Source organism: Delphinapterus leucas, chromosome 2 (assembly GCF_059928025.1).
Source record: "Delphinapterus leucas isolate spDelLeu-1000000601 "Yukka" chromosome 2, BTC_Dleu_Yukka2, whole genome shotgun sequence".
Taxonomy (NCBI): domain Eukaryota; kingdom Metazoa; phylum Chordata; class Mammalia; order Artiodactyla; family Monodontidae; genus Delphinapterus; species Delphinapterus leucas.
The window spans coordinates 177,079,423-177,094,672 of record NC_143130.1 but is presented as its reverse complement, the minus strand read 5'-3'; positions in this window follow the sequence as shown (position 1 = coordinate 177,094,672).

Genomic DNA, 15,250 nt, shown 5'->3' with positions numbered 1-15,250 from the left:
CCTCGGGGGCCGTGTTGATCTTGGAGGGCTCGCAGGCACTCACAGGGCTCCAGGAGAGGTGTTCCACGGCCGCGTATGGAAATTATTTTACAGCCCATGTAGGTGTTGGGCGGCTCCCATCCTGCAGATATCTCCAGGCTAAAAATACTGTAGTCACGCTCCGCGGTGGAGAACTTTGGGGCCCAGTGTAAACAGTACAGATCCCAGACCACAAGCTCAGGCACACAAGAAGGATAACTTTATTTTTCTACAACTCAGCCCTTCTGAGGACCCACCCTGCGGGTGGCAAAGCCAGCCCTCAGGTCAGTGCCACCCCCCTCATCCCACATCCCATTCCCAAGGTTGGGAACTTCGGTGGGGGGAGGGGGCTGACAGAATGAGCAGCTCTGGCCCGGGGTGGGGGGGACGAGATCTTAAAGACCCATGACATACCTGCCCCAAGCTCTCCTTCCACCTCTACAAGTGAACCTCCAAAGTCTATTTTGAAATTCAAAAGTCAAGAATGAACTTCTGAACGGTACAACGGTTCCTCAAAAATCTAAACATAGAGTTACCATATGATCTAGTAATTCCACTTCTGAGTATATACCCAAAAGAATTGAAAGCAGGGACTTGAAGAAAAGATAATTTTCCACCCCTGTTCACAGCAGCATTGTTTACAATAGCCAAAAGGGAGAAGCACCCAATGGCCTTTGACGGACGAATGGATAAACAAGATGTAGTTTATATGCAGCTTCCCTGGTGGTGCAGTGGTGAAGAATCTGCCTGCCAATGCAGGGGACACAGGTTCGAGCCCCGGTCCCGGAAGATCCCACATGCCACGGAGCAAGTAAGCCCGTGTGCCACAACTACTGAGCCTGTGTTCTAGAGCCCGCAAGCCACAACTACTGAGCCCGCGTGCCACAACTACTGAAGCCCGTGTGCCTAGAGCCCATGCCCCACAATAAGAGAAGCCACTGCAATGAGATGCCCGTGCACCGCAACAAAGAGTAGCCCCGGCTCGCCGCAGCTATAGAAAACCCGTGCACAGCAACAAAGACCCACTGCAGCCAAAAATAAATAAAACAAAATAAATAAATTTAAAAAAAAGATGTAGTCTATCTGTACAATGGAATATTATTCAGCCTTAAAAAGGAATGAAGTTCTGACACGTGCTACAACCTTGAGGACGTTATACTAACTGAAGGAAGCCAGGGACAAAACGATAAATATTATATGATTCCACTTCAATGAAGTCCCTAGAATAGTCAGATTCATAGAGACAGAAAGTAGAATGGTGGTTGCCAGGGGCTGCAGGGGGTGGAGTTAGTGTTTAATGGGGACAGGGCTTCTGGCTGGGAGGATGACAAAGTTCTGGAAATGGGTAATTGTGTTGGTTGTATAACACCTGAAAGTACTTAATGCCACTGAATATAGTACACTTTAAAATGGTCAAGATGGTAAAGTTTATATTATGTATATTTCACTACAATAAAAAAATCACATACACACACACAAATTAACTTCTTTCTTCCCCCTTTTCTACCGTATCGTCCAGTGTCTGAGCTGTGAATGCAGAAGTCCCTAGGACAGAGGCACTCAACCAGGCGAATTTGTCCCCCTTCTGGGGACATTTGGCACTGCCTAGAGGCATTTTTGTTTGTCATAACTGGGAGTGGGGAAGGATGCTACTGGCATCCAGTGGGTAGATGCCGGGGATGCTGCTAAACGCCTTACGGTGCACAGGGCAGCCCCAGGGCAGATGGTGATCCAGCCCCAGATGTCAAGAGAACCAAGGTTGAGAAACCTTGCTTTGGGGGAAGGACCAAAGATAGCTAAAAACAAAACATGAATGCTTCAGAAATATCTAGATTCTCTCCTCCTCTGTGTCCTGCCGAAGAAACGAACTATTTTCTGTGGAAAAAAATCATATTCTTATTTTCTGCCCTAGCTAGCCTCCCTGGCCTGACTCGGGGTGGAGAGGGGCACACGGTGTTCTTGCGGGGTCTCTGTGACCCTTGCCCAGTGGTCTGTGAGCCCCATGGGTCAGGACTTGTCTGTCTTCGTCCTTACTCTAGGCGCCTCCCCAAAACACCCCTAAGTAGTGCCTGGCCCACAGTGAACCCTCAGCAGTACTGATGCCAGAAGAAAAGCACCAGTGTCAGCCCATTATCCAAGGAGTGAGGCCAATGAGGGGCACCGTATCCTAGGTTCAGGGAGCACAGCTGGGGCCCATCACAGCCCAGTGACCATCAAAGAAAGAAACAGGAATTAGCAGTCACCTGAAGAGTACTTCTCCCTCACTCCCATCCTTCTCATGTGAGATACTTGCGGAGCTCAAGTTGTTCCTTGCAAGAGCAATCTGTGTGAAAGAAATTTATGAGGACCTTGTTGACCCTCTTAACTGGGAGGTCTGGGGAAAGATGATGGATGTCAGGCATGGCTGGATCCAGGAGCAAGAGGAATGTCACTGGGACTCTATCTTTATCCCATCACCTTTCCTTTCTGCTCAACCCTGCTCTCCCTTGGGCCCTGGCCTCATTCCTTCTTGAAACAGATGGCCACCTCTGGGAAGTCCTGGAAGATAGACGGGACAGCCTCCTCCCACTTACACTGTCACCATAGCTCACAGTCTCCCCCGCCCCCCCCCCACAACCGTTCATCTCTCTCCTCACCCACTCTGATGGGCCTCTCAAGTCACACCCTCACCCCTGCAGGCGAGGTGGGGCTCCATGATGAGCAGGGAGAGCTTTCCAAGGGAAAAAACAATGGTAAACAAAAATGGACCATCTGTCCCCTCCCCCAGGCCAGATTTGGCCAGCCCAGCAGAGAGAGGGCGTCCAGCCTGAGGCTTTTTGTCCCAAGCAGCGCTGTGGCCCTACACCATTGTCCAGCCCTAGCCCTCTCTCTGCTGGTATCTCACACTGCCCATGAGCCCCTCTTCCCTCTGGCTACTTGGAAGCTTGGTGCCCACCCTGTGTCCTGCCCGTGGAGGTCTGCACAGCTCACACTGCCTTCTGAGTTCCCACTCCTTCCCCCCCCTGCCCAGTTTCCCTGCCTCCCTCTAAGTGAAATTGCTGTGTGGGTGTCATTGCTTCCTAAGCCACTTTAAAGCCGTCTGGAACAGAGTGAGGGGAAGAATAAAACAAGGCCATCAATGGTGACACAGGTGTGACAGCTGCATTTTCCCTCAACTCTTAGGGTATCAGCACAGTGGAAAGCCTGAGTGGTCCTGGCGTTTGGGGGCTGACAGTCTGCAAGGGGCTCCTGCAGGCACATGGGCTGAGGGCGTCTCCCAGGGGACCTCTGACAGGGCCAAGGACTGCTTGAAGGACATGTTTAGTCAGGGCAACACTCAGAGTCCACGAGCCCAAGGTCCCCAGGGATCTCAGTGAAGATTGAATTAATGAGACCCGTGGCCCCAGGTTTCCCACTTCAAACCAGCACAAAGCCCCGTTGCCCGGTTCCTGTAGGGAATCCGAGTCCCCCCGCCCGTCCACTGCCCTCCCTGCCCCCCATCCACCTGCCTTCACAGGGCAGTCACCAACTGTGTAATCTTCGGTAAGTGTATCTGTTTCCTGTGGCTACCGTGACAAATTGCCACAAGGCTAAAAGCAGCAGATATGTCTCCCCTCACAGCTCTGGAGGCCAGAAATCCAACATCAAGGTGTCGGCAGGGCCGCTCCACCTGGAAGCTCCCGGGGAGGATCCTTCCTGGCCTCTTCCGGCTTCTGGCGGCTCCTGGCATTCCTTGGCTTGTGGCTGCATCACTCCAGTCTCTGTCTCCTCCTCTGTGTCTCTCGTCTGTGGGTCTCCTATAAGGACAGTGGAGAGACCAAATGCACAGAGGAACAATAGCCAGACCGTACATGGACACAGAACTCCGACCCACAGCCTGCAGCCACCTGCCCAGGAAGCCGAGCCCTCCCCTGCAGTAAACAGCCCAGGAAGCCAGCCTGCAGGAGGTCAGACCAGCAGGAGGCAGGAGCAATGACAGCTGTAACAATTGGCCCCAAATGGCTGGGACTTGATCAATAAATCACCGCTGCCCTCAGTTTTGTCCCCGCTCCCAACTTGGGACCCAACAGAGAGAGCAAAGTACGCCCCCTAACGGGTCACCTAGGAGCCCCTCCTCCAGCGAGCTGCTCCCACCGGCTCGGCTCCGAAAGAACAGCCTTTGCTTTTCCCATCTGGTTGGTCTCCTTTATTCCCACGCTTGCCATTGGATTTAGGGCCCCCCACCCCGATAATCTCATCTTGAGATCCTGGACTTCATTACATCCGCAAAGACCCTTTCCCCAAATGACGCCACAGTCACAGGTTCTCAGGTTTCAGACGTGGACACAGCTTTCGGGGGAGGCCCCATTCAAGCCACACAGGAGGGAACTCAGCCACTCCCCTGCCTCTGCTTCCGTGGACGTAAGTGGCGGATGAAAACAGGACCGGCCCAGCATGGCTGCCAGGACGGTTACTGAATGTGTCCTTAGCCCGCAGAACAGGACCTGCTAGGGGGTGCAGTGCACACCGAGAGTCCATCGTTATTCAGAGCGGAGAGGAAAGCCTCCAACAGTGAAGATACAAAATTAGGAGGGCTCGGGGTTTCTTTTCGGTGATGGAAATGTTCTAAAATTAGATTCTGGCGATGGTTGTACAACTCTGGAAATTTACTAAACACTATTGAATTATGCACTTAAAATGGTAATTGCTATGATACATAAATTCTGTCTCAATAAAGCTGTTAAAGAAACAAAGTAGGCCTCCGGGGACTGGAAAGGCTTTCTGCGTGATCCTAGGTTCTCTGAACTTCCGCAGCCCAGAGGGGAGAGAGAAGCACAGCCCGGCCCCCAGGCAGAAGGGTGGGCAGGACGGGGCTGAGGACGTACCTTCCAGAACATCCCTCATGCCAAGGCTCCGGGGGAAGAAGGTCATGACACTTTGCTCTTCTAAGGGGCTGAGTCACAACCACAGCAAAACTGGTGCTGTCCTGCTTTTCCACGTCACCCAGCCATGTGCTCTGCTGAAGGCCGGAGGGATTGGAGAGCTCGGTGCCCCTGTGGGACCCGGGACCGGGCTTTCGATATCAAGTGATGCTGTAGCTCTGGCCAGTCAGCCATCTCGGACTGGGAACCAGTCTCGTCACATCCTGCATGTGTCTACACAACTCATGTTGTTTCTGAAAGACGAGTTTGTCATTTGGGGGCCCCATGCCTTTTGGACTTTGGGTCCCCCGCAAGCCCCTGGCTCCCACACGCCCCCCTCCCCATTCTCATCCCAGCTGCCCCCATCCCAGCTCTGCCACTGAGCGGCCGGGTGGACTTGGGCGAGTTGCATGATCTGTGCCTCATTTTCCCAAGTAGGAAATGGGGGAATCTTTCAGAGTCCGAGGAGCCCCACCCTCACTGGACCTTCCTCCAACAGGCAGGTTGCTGGCGGGGGCTTCGCCCACCCAGGAAGGAGGCTGAAGTGCCCCTGCTCCCAGGACTGACTGTGGACGCCCTGGCGTCGCTACACTCCTGAGCCCCAGGCGGCGGGGCTCCCATCCCCAGCCCCCAACCTGCATCAGCCTCTGGGACTCACACAGACATTCCTGCTGAGGGTCAGTCCTCTGCCCCTGCCAGTGAGACACATCAATGACACAGGAGAACCGACAAGATGGGATTTGGAGATTCTCTAAACAGCTTTGGTTTACCTTTCAAAGTGCACTGTTTTGGGTTTTTTTCTTTAATTAATTCTTATGGGAGTAGAGTTGATTTACAATGTTGCGTTAGTTTCTGCTGTACAGCAAAGTGACTCAGTTATACATATACATGTATCCACTCTTTTTTAGATTCTTTTCCCATACAGGCCATTACAGAGTACTGAGTAGAGTCCCCTGTGCTCTGCAGTAGGTCCTTATTAGTTATCTATTTTATATATAGTATAGTGTGTATATGTCCATCCCAATCTCCCAATTTATCCCTCCCTCCCTTTCCCCCCTGGTAACCATAAGTTGGTTTTCTACATCTGTGACTCTATTTCTGCTTTGTAAATAGGTTCATTTGTACCATGTTTTAGATTCCACGTATAAGCGATATCATGTGATATCTGTCTTTCTCTGTCTGACTTACTTCACTCAGTATGACGATCTCTAGGTCCATCCATGTTGCTGCAAATGGCATTATTCCATTCTTTTTTATGGCTGAGTAATATTCCATTATGTATATGTACCACATCTTCTTTACCCATTTCTCCATCAATGGACATTTAGGTTGCTTCCACGTCTTGCCTATTGTAAACAGTGCTGCTATGAACATTGGGGTGCATGCATCTTTTTGAATTATAAAGTCTTAAATGGTGTTTCAACTGGGAACAAGGATCACGGATTAAAATGGAACGTGAAGGGAAAGGTTGAAAGCTTTCCCTTGAAAGCTTGAAAGCTTTCAAGCATCAATATGATGCTTACGATGAAGATATTCAGACTTACGTGGCCATGACCTCCTCTCCACGGCGACCCCGAAGCCATCACTCTCCAGTCCCATGCAGGTAGGGCAAGTCACTGAACGTCTCAGGACCTCAGTTTTCTCATCTGCAGAATGGGGATGATGAGGAATAGCCCCCAAACTAATACACACGCAAGCGTGCTCGTAGCAGCACTCTTCACAGTAGCCAAAAGATGGAAACAACCCACATTTCCATTGAGAGATGAATGGGTTAACAAAATGTGGCCTATCTGTTCAATGGACTATTCCTCAACCATAAGAAGGAATGAAGTTCTGGTACAGTCTACAACATGGATGGGACTTGAAAACGTGTTAAGTGAAAGAAGCCAGGCACAAAAGACCACACATTGTATGATTTCAATTGTATGAAATGTCCAGGATAGGCAAATCCACAGAGAGAGAGTAGATGGGTGGCTGTCAGGGGCTGGGGGCAGGGGAAACAGGGACTGATGGATTAATGGGTATGGGGTCCCCTTTGGGGTGATAAAAACCTTCTGGGGCGGGGTAGAGGCAATGGCGCACAACACTGAATGTACGAAACTGCCATTGAATTATTCATGTTCAAAGTGTTCAGTTTATGTTATGTGAATTTCACCTCAATAAAAAAAAAATGGTCCCCAGCTGATGGGATGCTGGGGAGAAATAGATGAATTCCTCCCTACATGGCGCTGGGAAGGAGCCTGCACACAGTCGGTGCCGGCTAAGCGCTAGCTCTTCCCAGAGCCGCCCCTCCAAACACAGCCAAGTCCACAGTCACCGCAGCCGCCTGAAAGCAGAGGGTGTTCTCGGACGCCGGGTTAGAAGCATCCACGAAATGAACCCAGTACTTGGTAAAACCTGGGTAGTTTCTTGAATAAGAAACTGCAAGAAACCAGCCCCTGGCAGTGATATTTACAAGCCGGTCATGCACGCTGGAAAGGAGTAACACCAGAGGGTTTTGCTACTAGACAGCGCCTGACTCCGCTCAGCCCAGCGGAAAGCACCGTCCCAGCACAATCACTCGGCAGATCAAAGACCTACCGCTGCCTTCAAGGTCATTTCCACAATCTCCCCGGCGTGGGGACGTGGGGGGAGACAGTGCAACACGGGAACTTGCTGAGAAGCCCTGAACGTCAGACACCGCTGATGTGTCTGTGAGAGGTGGCCGAGGCTGAAAAGGGCGCCCCAGTTAATGCCACCTAACTCTCCACTAACCAGTCCGGGCGTGACATCGCTCTGGTTCTTGATGTGAGGTAAAAGTGGTGCTGGTGATTGGGGCCCTTCTTTCTGACCCCTGGATGTTAGGTTTGCAGCTGTGTTTACGAAGACGTGTTGATGTGAGAGACGCTTGATGGTAAAATAACTAGGGACGGAACTGTCAAGAGCGAGAGCTTTTGAAGGGAGTACAGGCGGCACTGGACTAACCCTCGCCTTGGCCTTGCTGCCCTGAATCTATCAACAGCCACACTGTTGGGAAGGGTAGGCGGGCGGGTGACCAGTTTTACCAACTGTCAGAGTTTAGAACTCTCATCTTTTAGAAGAATCTGGAGAGAAACTGTCCACAGCGTTGAAAGTTGCTCTGTGTTCCAGATGTGAGCTGGGGGGTCGCGGGGCCCCCTCACTCTCTAACTCAGGGTCAACCGTTCATCTTAATGATAAAGAGTGACTCGCAAAGCCAGTGGACATGGAGGCCAGTTTTTCAAGGCTGAACACCGTTGTTCAAAAATTTAACTTCCTCCAGGACACACTTTTTTTTTTTTTCTTTTTTGGTATTCGGTTTGGAGAACTTTGGGTGACAGAAGAGGTGAGCCGTGGCCAGGGAAACAATTTCAGTCTCCTGGCCATAATAGAAAAATCGAGTCTCGGAACAATTACGTTCGAAGTTTTTCTGGTCACCTTCTGGGCAGATGTGCCTGGAACTGAGGGCAGATCCGGCCGTCCCACCGGGCCGAGGTTGGCGGCAGTTATGTTATTTATCCCCGCTTCATTTTGCAGAAGCTTTAGGAGGGCTTAGGAAGAGACACCAGAGCAGCCGGATAAATTAGAAGTGGGCGAGGAAGATGAGGCAACGGAAAACAAAGTCAGAGGCGGGTGAGTGTGGACCATAGGGTGTCTGCGCCAGCCTCCACCCTGCACCCCGCCCCACCCCCGCCAGGGCGGCTTAGCTCTGAGCCTCCCCCCGTCGAGACGGAACAAAGGAGAGGCTTCATTTTCCTGCCTGCATCTCAGCTCACCCCCTCCTCCTCGAGGCCCACAGGCCTCCAGGGTCACTCTCTCATCACGCCACCTGCTTCCTGGAGCCCTGTGTCTGGGTGGCAACAGGAGTGAGGGCAGGGCGGCGTCTAAGTTCTCCCTGAGTCCCCAGGGCTCGGGGTTCACTTTATGTTTAATGAGTGAATGAATGAATGGGTGGATGAACAAATGAATGAACACAGATGGCTGAGAGAATTCGCTTCTCTCCATCATCGGGCCAAAGGGCAAGCTGAGAAGAAGAGATTCTGTCCCTGCCCCAGCACCACTCGTCACCATCCCCCTTGTCAGAGGTGTGTGGGGACCATTTCAGCCTGGTCACTCACGTCACAAACAGCTTTGGGTCATCTCCCAGGGGTTGGACCCCTGCTCTGTCACTCACTAGCTGTGTGACCTTGGCCAGGTTACTAAACCTCTCTGTGCCTCCATCTCTCCATCTGTAAAATGCGGATAAATAGCGGCACCTTCCTTGGCAGCATTCTGGAGTTTGTATACCATACAAAGGTGCCTGGAGGGGTGCCTGGAGCGTGTAAGCCTGAGGTCTGGGTTGATTTGCATTTTTATTATTCTGACTTTGAGCCAGGCCCATGGGGGGAGGCAGAGATGAACGGGAGTTCCCTCCAATCCTTAGCCCCGCATTCCAGGCCCACGACCTTCAGCCACATGTGTTCCTGGCCTCGTTTCCCATATGTGCCCCAGACATGCACTGTCAAAGCACTGGGACAGTGTAGGGCTGGGGGCAGCGGCTGGTGACGGGATCATTGTGGTTACTGCTGCTCTCTGGGTCCTGCATGTTCCAGTCGCCTGGACACCCCCCAGCTCCCCTCTGTGTGCCTGGACCAGGTGGTTTCCCGGCCTGGATGCCCCTTTCCTGGGACATCACAGCATGGCCACCAGTCACGTGGACGCTAAGGAAGCCTGTTCCTCCTGCTGCCCCCTCCATCAGAGGCCCCCGTGTGAGGCTGAGTGTGAGAACTGAGAGGCTGAGCCTCCAAGGGGCAGAGGAGACTGGAGGGAAGGCGGGGATGGGAGGACAGGGTCAGGCGGAGGAAGCGAGGGAGCAGAAACAAAGCCGCAGGCGGAGCAGGAGAGGCGGGGCAGCGGCGGAGGGGAGCCTCCCGCAGGGCCTGGCCCAGTGCTCTGCATGCGGCTGCAGGCGCTGAGTAAATGTTTGTTAAGCGGATCGAACTGAATTGTATCAACAGAGAACGCGAGGCGCACCGCCTGGAAGCTTCCAGGCTCGCTGCACATGCCCCGAGGCCACGCTGTACTCCTGCTCGTCTTAATGGGGTTTGTCGAATGCATAAGTGGTACCTCATTACCCCAGCAGCACCAGCACTGGGCCACACGGATGCCCGCTCCAACCCACAAGCTGCAGCCCTGCCCTCGCCCGCCTGGTACGAGGGGAGGGGCGGGTTCGCAGGCTGGATGGACAGTGGCTAAGAAGTAGCGGTGGCCTGGGAGTCCAGAGGAGGGGGCAGAGGAAAGGGGGAGCAGGGCCGCGGGTGAGGAGGCACCCAGGGTCCCCAGGTTTCCATCTGGACCATGGGGTGGGGGCTGATGCCATTGGAGCAGGTTGGGAGAGAAGGAGATTTTATTTTATTTATTTATTTATTTTTAAACATCTTTATTGGAGTTATCATTGCTTTACAATGGTGTGTTAGTTTCTGCTTTATAACAGAGTGAATCAGCTATACATATACGTATATCCCCATATCCCATCCCTCTTGCGTCTCCCTCCCACCCTCCCTATCCCACCCCTCTAGGTGGTCACCAAGCACCGAGCTGATCTCCCTGTGCTATGTGGCTGCTTCCCACTAGCTATCTATTTTACATTTGGTTGTGTATATATGTCCATGCCACTCTCTCACTTCGTCCCAGCTTACCCTTCCCCCTCCCCGTGTCCTCAAGTCCATTCTCTACGTCTGCGTCTTTATTCCTGTCCTGCCCCTAGGTTCTCCAGAACCCTTTTTTTTTTTTTAGATTCCATATATATGTGTTAGCATACGGTGTTTGTTTTTCTCTTTCTGACTTACTTCACTCTGTATGACAGACTCTAGGTCCATCGACCTCACTACAAATAACTCAATTTTGTTTCTTTTTATGGCTGAGTAATATTACATTGTATATATGTGCCACATCTTCTTTATCCATTCATCCTTCGATGGACACTTAGGTTGCTTCCATGTCCTGGCAATTGTAAATAGAGCTGCAATGAACATTGTGGTACATGACTCTTTCTGAATTATGGTTTTCTCACGGTATATGCCCTGTAGTGGGATTGCTGGGTCATATGGTAGTTCTATTTTTAGTTTTTTAAGGAACCTCCATACTGTGAGAGAAGGAGATTTTAATCGTGAGTTGAGGTTTCCCAGGGAGAGCTGGGAGGAGGGAGTATCCAGAGGGACCGGAAGGGGAATAGTTGAATAGAAGGTTCCAGAAGGGAATTGTGGGGCGGGGGCTGATGTAGCCAGGGCACGGAGAGAGGGTGGCTGATGAGCCAGAGTCCACACCAGGCATGACGAGGGCTAGATGCAGCAGATGGGACAGGTCAGATGGGGGCCAGCGTCCGACTCGTCAGGCGGGAAAGGATGTCACCACAGTGAAAGAGCCACGACCAGAAGTCTCCAAATGGAGCCGAGAGCTTGATTCCCTGATGAGGGGGCAGGGAGCAGCCCTCTGGAGAGAGAGACAAGTTTCATTCATTCACTCATTCATTCATTCATTCCCTGCGTACTTCCTGAGCGCCCACAGTGTTCCAGGGCAGGGACCACACGGAAACCCCCGCCACTCCCTTCCGCTCTGTGGCTCTTACACTCCGCTGGTGGCGTCTGGGGTTAGCGGAAAGTGCTCAGGGAGAGGTACAATTTCAGACAAGGTGACGAGGGAAGCCTCACTTCTGGGTACAGACCCAGGAAAAGCATCTAGATAGGGAGCCGGAAGTGCAAAGGTACTGGGGTAGGAGTGTGGCCGGGTGTTTGTGGTGGCTGCAGTGGAGTGAGGTGGGTGCAGAGCAACCGGTCAGGCCAGGGAGGCACAGGCAGTTTGGAGGGCTTCAGAGAGACGTGGGTAACCCAGGAGCCTTTGGTGAGCTTTGGGCAGAGGAAAGGCTCCTGTGGTTTACGTGTGCACAGGCTTCCTCCAGCTGTCGGGCTGAGATCGGGGGAGGGGCACGGGCAGAAGCAAGGAGACCAGGTAGGATCTCCCACTGTCATCCAGGTGCTGTGGGCAGGCAGCTTGGGCCCGGAGACACGGCTGGAATCTGGCTGGTCTCGAAAGGCAGGACCCGGAGGGCTTCCCAACGAGCTGGAAGTGGGATGTAAGAGTCAGAGAAGAGTCCCAGAGGGACCCTCCATCTCCAGCCTGAGCCGCTGGAAGAACTCGAGATGGGTCTGGCTGCACTCAGACGTGGCTGGTTTACGATGCTCCTTAGACATCCTGGTGGAGATATAGAGTGGGCCTTGGGATAGCAGGGTCTGGGGTCCCAGCTGCAGGTATAAATTCAGGACTCATCAACGAGGGAATGGGATTTATGGCCACGTGCAGAATGAGATCACCAAGAGTGATCCCAGACGCTTGTCCCCAGATCTCCTCCTTGGTTAACTGCAGCTCCTCTGAGTGAGACCATTTCTGGGTTGCTCGGCACCCTTGGCCCCAGCCCGGCGCCCAGCAGGGGTTGAGCAGGCCCCCAGCCCTGGCTGATGTGATGAATGACTCACTCCAGAGACAAATGCACCAGGAATTAATTGGGTCCGAGCTGGCTGCAGAACATCAAGGCTAGACTCCTTGCCTCGTGCCCTCTCGTGCCTCTCTTTCCAGTGGACCCAAACAGCCTTTATTAGCTTAACCAACATTAAGGCAAAAAGATCCCTATGAGAAGCATGATTATAGAGTTCAAGGAATTGATCGCTTCTTGTGGTCGAGTTGTCTACGTTAATGAATTTTAAGCAGATCTGTCTTTGAAAGGACGCATTTGACTCCATCGTATGGTGACCATATTTCCCAAGCCCAGGGCCAGAGACACTGCCTGACACATGGGCTGATGGATGGCCAAAGGACACGACAGAGTATTTGCAGTCGAGGCTGTCTCGCCTCCGTCCCTCATTTATTCCTTCTGCATGCCGGGCAGGATATTAAGAACTCACAGGTTTCTCTTATCTCCGGGCATGTCCGCACTTGTAGTGGGTTAACTTCAGTAAACCTATTTGGGAAGGTGTTATCTCTGGCTTGTGTTTCGGAGGGGAGAGGTGGCGGGAGGCTCTAGGAAAGTAATATGCTAGTTTGATTAAGTTTTTCAATTTTCTGCTCATCCTTGTGCTGCCCAGGGAAGGTGAGGTGGCTGCAGAAGAGGCTGGTGCTGCAAAGCGGGGAAGCCTGCCCAGGCCGGGTGCCAGTTCCAACTCTGCCACTCCATCATCATCACAGCGAGCCTTGATGGAGCCCTTGATGGAGCTCCTTGATGGAGCCCACGCCAAGAGTGTTTCGTGAGCCACCTAGTCAAGACGTCCCGAATTCCTTCCTGGGAAACAGGGACCATGTCATCACTGCTTTGCAGACAAAACAGCTTCATTTCAGAGAGGCAGAGCCGCTTGTCCAAAGACACACAGCGAGTAAGGAAAAACAAACATCACCGCAAACCTTTATCAAATGCCTCCTCTGTGCCTGTCCCAAGTGCTCAGCCCACCCATCCCTTCACTCAGCCCTGGAGGAAGTGTGTGACTGTGAACCCTGAAAGGGCTAAGAAGTGCAAAGAGTAAGAATCACATGATAATCAGCGGTCAGTAGGATTCCCATGTGCAGGTGGGGACCTGGAGGAGGGAATGTTTGACAAACTTTCCCAAAGTCATGGAGCGAACAGAGGGCATCGCACTCGGTGGCCTGAGAGCCCAGGATCCAGAGAATTCATACTCTGACCTCTTCGGTCTCTGTGCCTCCCCATTCTGAGGTCAGACAGAAGGGCGTGGGAGGAGATGGCAGCTGTCGCTCTCGCCAGGGCTGCCCCATCTGTGCTACAGACGGACAGTACACCTCGACAGTGTGTCTGATGAAGGTAGCCAGGGAGGGGAGGCAGGTGGCCCACTGGGTGCGGGCAATTCAGGGTAGGGGGTCAGGGTCCTAAAGATGAGGTGTTCAACCAGACTCTCAAGAGTCCCTTGACCACTTTTTCTCTCATCTTCTCCCTAACGAATGCCAGGGTTCCACTGGGTCCACCTTGGAGGCGTGTCTTGAATTTCACCATGTCATTGCCTCCTCTGCCACCACCCAGGCCCAGCCAACTTCTGCTTTCAACCTCCAATCCTCAGTCGCCTCCTCCAGGGCCTTCCTGCTTCCTGCAGTGTGTTCAGGTCTGATTTCTCACACCCCACCTGCCATAGGACGAAGATAAAAGTCATCCCTCAGCTCCAAAGGTCCAGCCCCTGTCCCCCTCTCTAGCTCAACGGGGTGACCTAAAGTGGGAAGACAGACTGCAGCCGACAGCCTAGGTTGTAATCCCACCTTCTGCACATAGAAGCTGTGTGACCTCAGGTGAATTACCTAACCTCTCTGTGCCTCTTGGCCACCCATTAGTAAAATGGGAGGATAATTACCCATCAGTAAAATGGGAGGCTACCCTAAGCCCCGCACACGTGGGGAAACGCACACCCTCTTTGCAGCCCACCAGCCCACAGGAGGGGGGGACGTGCCAGAGCCTCACCCTGGTTCTGCAGGCCTGGGCCTCGTCCCCACCCCACAAAATGCACATTTTGTGTGGCGGTGCTTCCTCTGGAGATTTATCCTCATTATACACTGTTCCTGGCATCCTGGGGAGGTTAAGTAACTCGCCGAGGCCACAAAGCAGGTGGGAGCTAAGCTGAGACTCCGAGTCTCACTCGCGCCCACTGAAGGTGAGCCGACAAAAGACGTTTCTATTATCATAAACAGAGGCCGTGGCAGAGCCGCCTTCCCAACAGAAGGAAAGGTCTAGAACGAGGAATAAAATCTCCATCGCTTAGTTTTTAAGATTCACTGAACCTTCCCACTTGCAGCAAAAACAGCTTACTTTCAAATTAGTCAATCAGACTGTGAGTCATTTCTTTGCAGGCACCCGTGCAGGGAATACTAATGCGGGCCGCCCTGCGGGTGGGGCCCTGCACAGGCTCACGGGGACCTTGCAGAAGCAGGGGAGGGGGCACCTGCAGCGATTAGCACCCCACCAGGGACGCAGCCCCCATCCCCGCGTGTCCTCAGGGCCCCGGGGAAGCCACACCAGGTCACTCTCCCCGCCGTTCCTCTCCAGCCACTGGGCCTCGCCTTCCAGGGTGATTAATCCTCCCCCCCGCAACCCCGAGCCGGGGAGGCAGGAGGACGCCCACGCTGACAGGAGGAAAGGGAGAGGGCCGGAGCCACGGCCCTGCCACAAGCCCCAGAGACCTCGGTTCTGCTTTCTGCTGGGAAGGGGAGGTGGGCCTCAGGGAGTGAGTCAGACAGAGGCCCACATTGTCACGAGGGGCCACGGGGAGAATGGTCTGGTGGGCTGCACCCTCGTCCACCCCCAAGCCTTGCAGAGGCATCTCTAAGCTCAC